The sequence below is a fragment of the Gossypium hirsutum genome, chromosome A07 (assembly GCF_007990345.1).
Source record: "Gossypium hirsutum isolate 1008001.06 chromosome A07, Gossypium_hirsutum_v2.1, whole genome shotgun sequence".
NCBI lineage: Eukaryota > Viridiplantae > Streptophyta > Magnoliopsida > Malvales > Malvaceae > Gossypium > Gossypium hirsutum.
This window is the reverse complement of record NC_053430.1, coordinates 47,029,292-47,034,488: the sequence shown is the minus strand read 5'-3', so window position 1 is coordinate 47,034,488 and position 5,197 is coordinate 47,029,292. Positions and strand designations below refer to the sequence as shown.

General features: G+C 33.2%; 1 long non-coding RNA gene across 2 annotated transcripts; it reads left to right on the top strand.

The window, feature by feature from the left end:
- Positions 1 to 978: 978 nt before the first annotated feature.
- Positions 979 to 2,543, top strand: LOC121231915 (uncharacterized). Of its 2 annotated transcripts, XR_005930075.1 has the most exons (3): positions 991 to 1,218; positions 1,521 to 1,770; positions 2,285 to 2,543. It is a non-coding gene; the product is annotated as an uncharacterized lncRNA (long non-coding RNA). The 2 variants fall into 2 exon arrangements; XR_005930074.1 differs by lacking the exon at positions 2,285 to 2,543 and having other exon boundaries at positions 979 to 1,218; positions 1,521 to 2,144.
- The last annotated feature ends 2,654 nt before the right edge of the window (positions 2,544 to 5,197 follow it).

Here is a 5,197-nt window from a genome sequence, read left to right as displayed (position 1 = left end):
TTTGTTTATTGTTTATTAACATTGTTTGTGAACATGTTCGATTAAGTTAAACGAACATGTTCATGAACATTAAACAAATGAACATAAACACGCATAATTTTAAATAAACGAACATGAGCAAAAATTTAAAATTCTTAACGAACACAAATTGAACACAAACAAACTTAAAAATAAACAAACGAACATGAACAAAGGTTTGTTCATTCAAACTTGGTTCATTTATAGCCCTATTGATGGGTCTTGAAAGATTTTACATTGCATTGTTTTCTCTACTCAAAGATTAGTCACTGTATATTTTTAAAATAAAAAAAATTGAAATAAATTTTTTATAATAGTTTAAAAATTGTTAATTTTTCTAGAGGAATTTAATTAAATAATATTATATTAATATAAAATATGTCACTAAGATTGTTGGATTTAAGCCAACTTGATCATTACCATATTCCTAAATGTGGCATTAGTTTAAAATGAGCACAACACCGATGGTGTTAAATATTTTTCTTGTTCAGCAGGTTTAAGAGGTACGCTAAGAAATATTAAAAAATAATTTTTTAAAATATTATTTCTTTTTGAAATTTTTAGAATTAGAACTAAAATGTCAAATTTTATAAATATTTAAGGCTAAATTTATTGATTTTTTTTAGATTTAGGATCAAATTGATAGAATGTTTAAATATTAGAAAGCTAAATTATTTATTAGGCCAATAAAAGAAAAATGCTTATATAAACTTTCCATCACTCATTTAATGACAACTAATAGGAAAATAACTAAAATATTTAATTTCAAAAGGTTGAGTGATTAAATCAAAAAATTAATAATTGGGAGCCCAGAATAAAACTAAAGACATAGTTGAATGACTATTCTTGAAGTTTACCCCAAAAATTATCAAAACTAAAAGTAAACTTAAAAATTAAAAAAATCTAATAGAAAAAACCCTAACATTTTGGCTTTGTTTGTTAGCTTGTAAAAGGTTTTCTGGAAAATATTTCCAACATTTTCCACCTTTTGTTTGGAGGAAAATAAATTTCTACCATAAAAGCTTTTCCAAAACACGGGAAAATGATGCCTTTTTTTGGGAAAATGTCTTACACTTTTTTTTTTCAGTAAGACATTTTTCAATTGATTTTCTCTTCACATCCCAACACTCTGCTAAACCTTCTCCCATTTCCTCTTCCCCTTTCCCTCCCCCTTGGGTTGCAATGCAGTACCATTGCCAGGTACCCTCTTTTATATTCTCTCTAGTCTACTCATTTTTATCTCTTCGATGATTCTGATTTTTGTTATCTATCTTTCTTTTTTTTCAATCTCTTAGCAAATTTGCGTGATCAATCCAAGGATTATTTATCCTGTTTAAGCAGTACAACTAGTGCAGTAGGAATTTGCAGATTATCCCTATTATCACCCCCATTGATATGCACTTCTTTTGAGTTGATCTTCGTTCTTATTTTTTTAATCTTTTAATTCTTTTTCTCATTGTTCTCGTTTTACTGTTGTTGATTTGGGTAAATATTATGGTTAGGCTTGAGTGGTGTAATCCCTACCTAGAAATCAACATTTCTGTAGTCCTTATATAATTGAGGAGCAGAAAGGAACGAGTAGAGCATCCTTGGTTTTAGTCTTTCAGATTCTTGTCAAATGCCTATTGACAGGCTGCCATCCTTGACCCAAAGTATGAGAGCAAGCACGTCTTCCTTTAGCTCTAGCAATGGGCATGAAAAAGTTCCTTTTCACAGTGCTGCTTCTATTTCAAATGGGGACGATTACGATATGTAAGCAAATAAACCTATGATATTTTCTAACTAATTGTGATTGTATAACATTTTCATGTGTGTTTTATCGTGCACCAATCGGCTTGTAAGATTGGTTTATATGATGCAAAGTAATTTAACCTTTGTCTATCAAGTTGAAGTATGATCTTTCATAGAAGTGATGTATACAAGATGGCTGATTAGGTTGTGAAAAGTTATATCGACTTTGTTCACTTGTAATCTTGGTTTACACATTCATAGGTTGGAGAATTTGTATTCTAAAACATAGCGTTTTGTGAGGAGTAATGTAATTTTGTTGCAAGCTTTTTTAATATAGATGTAATGTAATTCAGCTGATACCAAAGAAGATGGTTCAAATTTGAACTGGTTTTGTATATTCATTTTGATTCTGTTGGTAATAATAAATGGTCTCGTTTACCCCTTTTTAAATAGAATGGAAGGTTATTTGACCCTTTTTCAATAAAATTTTATTTGTTCTCTAAATGACATGGGATCTTTTACTGTGTGTTTTTAGAATAAAGAACAAGTAGGGCCATTACCAAAGAAGCATAGGAGATACTAAGGCCATTGAAGTTGGGATTTTAAGTATGCCATCTTTCATTTGTCACTTACAGCAAGATGATGATGCTAATATGGGAATGCTCATTTACTTGTGGACACAACCTGTGTATTAATGGATTTATTTTTTAATTTTTTTCCCTTTTCCTTGTGCAAGTGCCTTGTGTAACATGTTTATATTTATGTATGTATATTTACATGTAAAAAAATTGTGAATTTAGTCATAATGTTGTAGTTTGATTTACATATTTTGTTTAGTGAATTTAACTAAACAATTAAATGAAAAGAAAAAGCCAAATATATGTTTGTTTCATTTAAAATAGCTTTTTTTGAAATATTTTTAAGAAAGTGGATTTAGCTAAACAATTAAAAGACAAGAAAAATTCAAATGTATGTTTGTTTCGTTTAAAATAGCTTTCTTGAAATATTTTTAGGGAATTTATCAAATAACAAAAAAATATTTTACACAGATTCAACCAAACACCAGAAAATATTAGTTTTTCCAAAAAAGTAAGTCATTTTTCAGAAATAATTTTCCGGTTGTCATTTTCAGTCAAACAAATAGAGCCTTTGTTTATTTACAATTTCAAAGCAAAGTTTGGGCCTCGTTTGAGTCTTCTATCTTCTTGGACTCTTTGTTTTTTCGAATCTTTCTTTTCAGTTTCAATTTTCTTAATTCAACAACTTAATTACTTTTACTTTTTTGTAAAATATACCAAAGTGACTTTAATAGAATTTGTACTATTTTTTTATCATTTTTTTAGTCATTTTAATTAAAATAATTATTTGAATTAATTATTACTATTAAAAATTCTATTAATCCAGTGTCACATTAGCTAATTAAATTCACCAATTTCACTCTAAGCTTAGAAACCTCTTTCTAATTATTCAAAAACCTTTTTCTTGTTTCTCTTCTCTCAATCGTCATCTTGCCACTCCACAAACCAGTTGGTGCCGGCTATGGCGGTATCCGCGAGGATCCTTCGCAAAGCACCAATACCCGCCCGTGAAAAAGGAAGCCCTGCCGCCGAGTAACAACAGGAGGACGTCGAATCCATCTTCGATGGCTGCTGACATTATTAATCTCTTTCATGTTGAATTATATATAAAAACTGAGTCATATGCTTGGAAATAGCTAATAGATTTGAATTAATCCGTGCAAAATATAATTTATCGATGATGCAAGTGGTCTGTATTTCTGCTTTTTCGGTCTTTCATGGTCTTCATTGTTAAATGAAAAATCTAAGCTTCAAGATTCAATGTGGTAACGCAGGAATAACTCATTGTTTTGCTGGCATTTTAACCCCTTAACCATCCTGCAAATAAACTATTGTATCTCAGTTGTAAAGGATTGTTAAGTTCAGAATGAGAAACAGACTCGTATTACTTCAAGAAACACTGTGTAAAAAACTTATTCAATGAGAGGGAGCAGTGCATGCTAATATAGCAGTGCATGCAGTTACAAAACAACAGAAACTAACCAACAATAACTACTATCAGTTAAGCAATAACTGATTACCAGAATAACTATTATTCTAACATTCTCCCCGTTTCTTTTTCGTTTGAACAACTGAGAACACTATCTTGCTTGAGAACTCGAAAAGCTTGACGAAATGATTCAAACTGCTTAGGTGCAATGGGCTTAGTAAGAACATCAGCAACTTGCTTAGCGGACGGAACAAAATTCACTTGCAGAGTGCCATCGTGAACTTTTTCTCGAACAAAGTGGTGGTCAATCTCAACGTGCTTAATTTGAGCATGATGTGTGGGGTTTTCAGCTATGGACACTGTAGATGTATTATCACACCAGACAATAGGTGAAGGAATGTTTGACAGACCAATCTCACCTATGAGCTGTTTAACCCACAGAAGTTCGGACACACAGTTGGCAAGGCTTCGATACTCTGCTTCAGATGAGGATCTGGACACAACAGGTTGTTTCCTTGAACACCACGGAACAGGATTTGGCCCGAGATACACCACATACCCGGTGGTGGAACGGCGATCTTCCATAGAAGAGGCCCAATCAACATCTGAATAACAGACAACCTCAGTTTGACCTTTCGAGAAGCATAACCCATAATCAACAGTCCCAACTAGATACCTTAGTACCCTTTTCACAGCTCGCAAATGTGTTTCACTCGGAAGATTCATGTATTGACTCAACTTGTTAACACAAAACGACAACTCTGGTCGTGTGATACACAAGTACTGAAGCATCCCTACTGTACTTCGATATAAATGAACATCAGTAAAAGGAGGACTTCTGTCCGAGGTGGTTAATTTTAGAGTGGTTACCATAGGTGTAGGAGTAGCTGTAGCACCTGTCATGCCAGTCTTATGCAGGATCTCCAGTATATATTTCTTCTGACTAAGAAATAACCCTTGCAACGTATGCTGCACCTCAATGCCTAAGAAAAAATGCAATTTCCCCATGTCTTTAAGGGCAAACTTGGTGTGAAGCTGGTGAACCACACGATCAATCTCCCTAGTTGAGCTGCCTGTTATCACAATATCGTCAACATACACCATAAGTAGCACTATATGATCAGACGACACACGAACGAATAACGAGGTATCAGCCTTGGAGGCTGTAAAACCAAGGTTAGTAACTAGATATTGTTTGAGAGTAATAAACCATGCCTTAAGTGCTTGGCGCAACCCATAAAGTGCCTTGTTCAGCTTGCATACTAGCTGCTGCCCGTTTGGACCTTGTTTCTCAAAGCCAGGAGGCTGTGCCATATAAATTTCCTCTGTTAGATCACCATTGAGGAAGGCATTATTAACATCAACCTGCCTTCAGGACCACCCTTTTATGATAGCAAGAGCAAGAACAACCCGAATGGTAGCTGCTCGAACCACTGGGCTG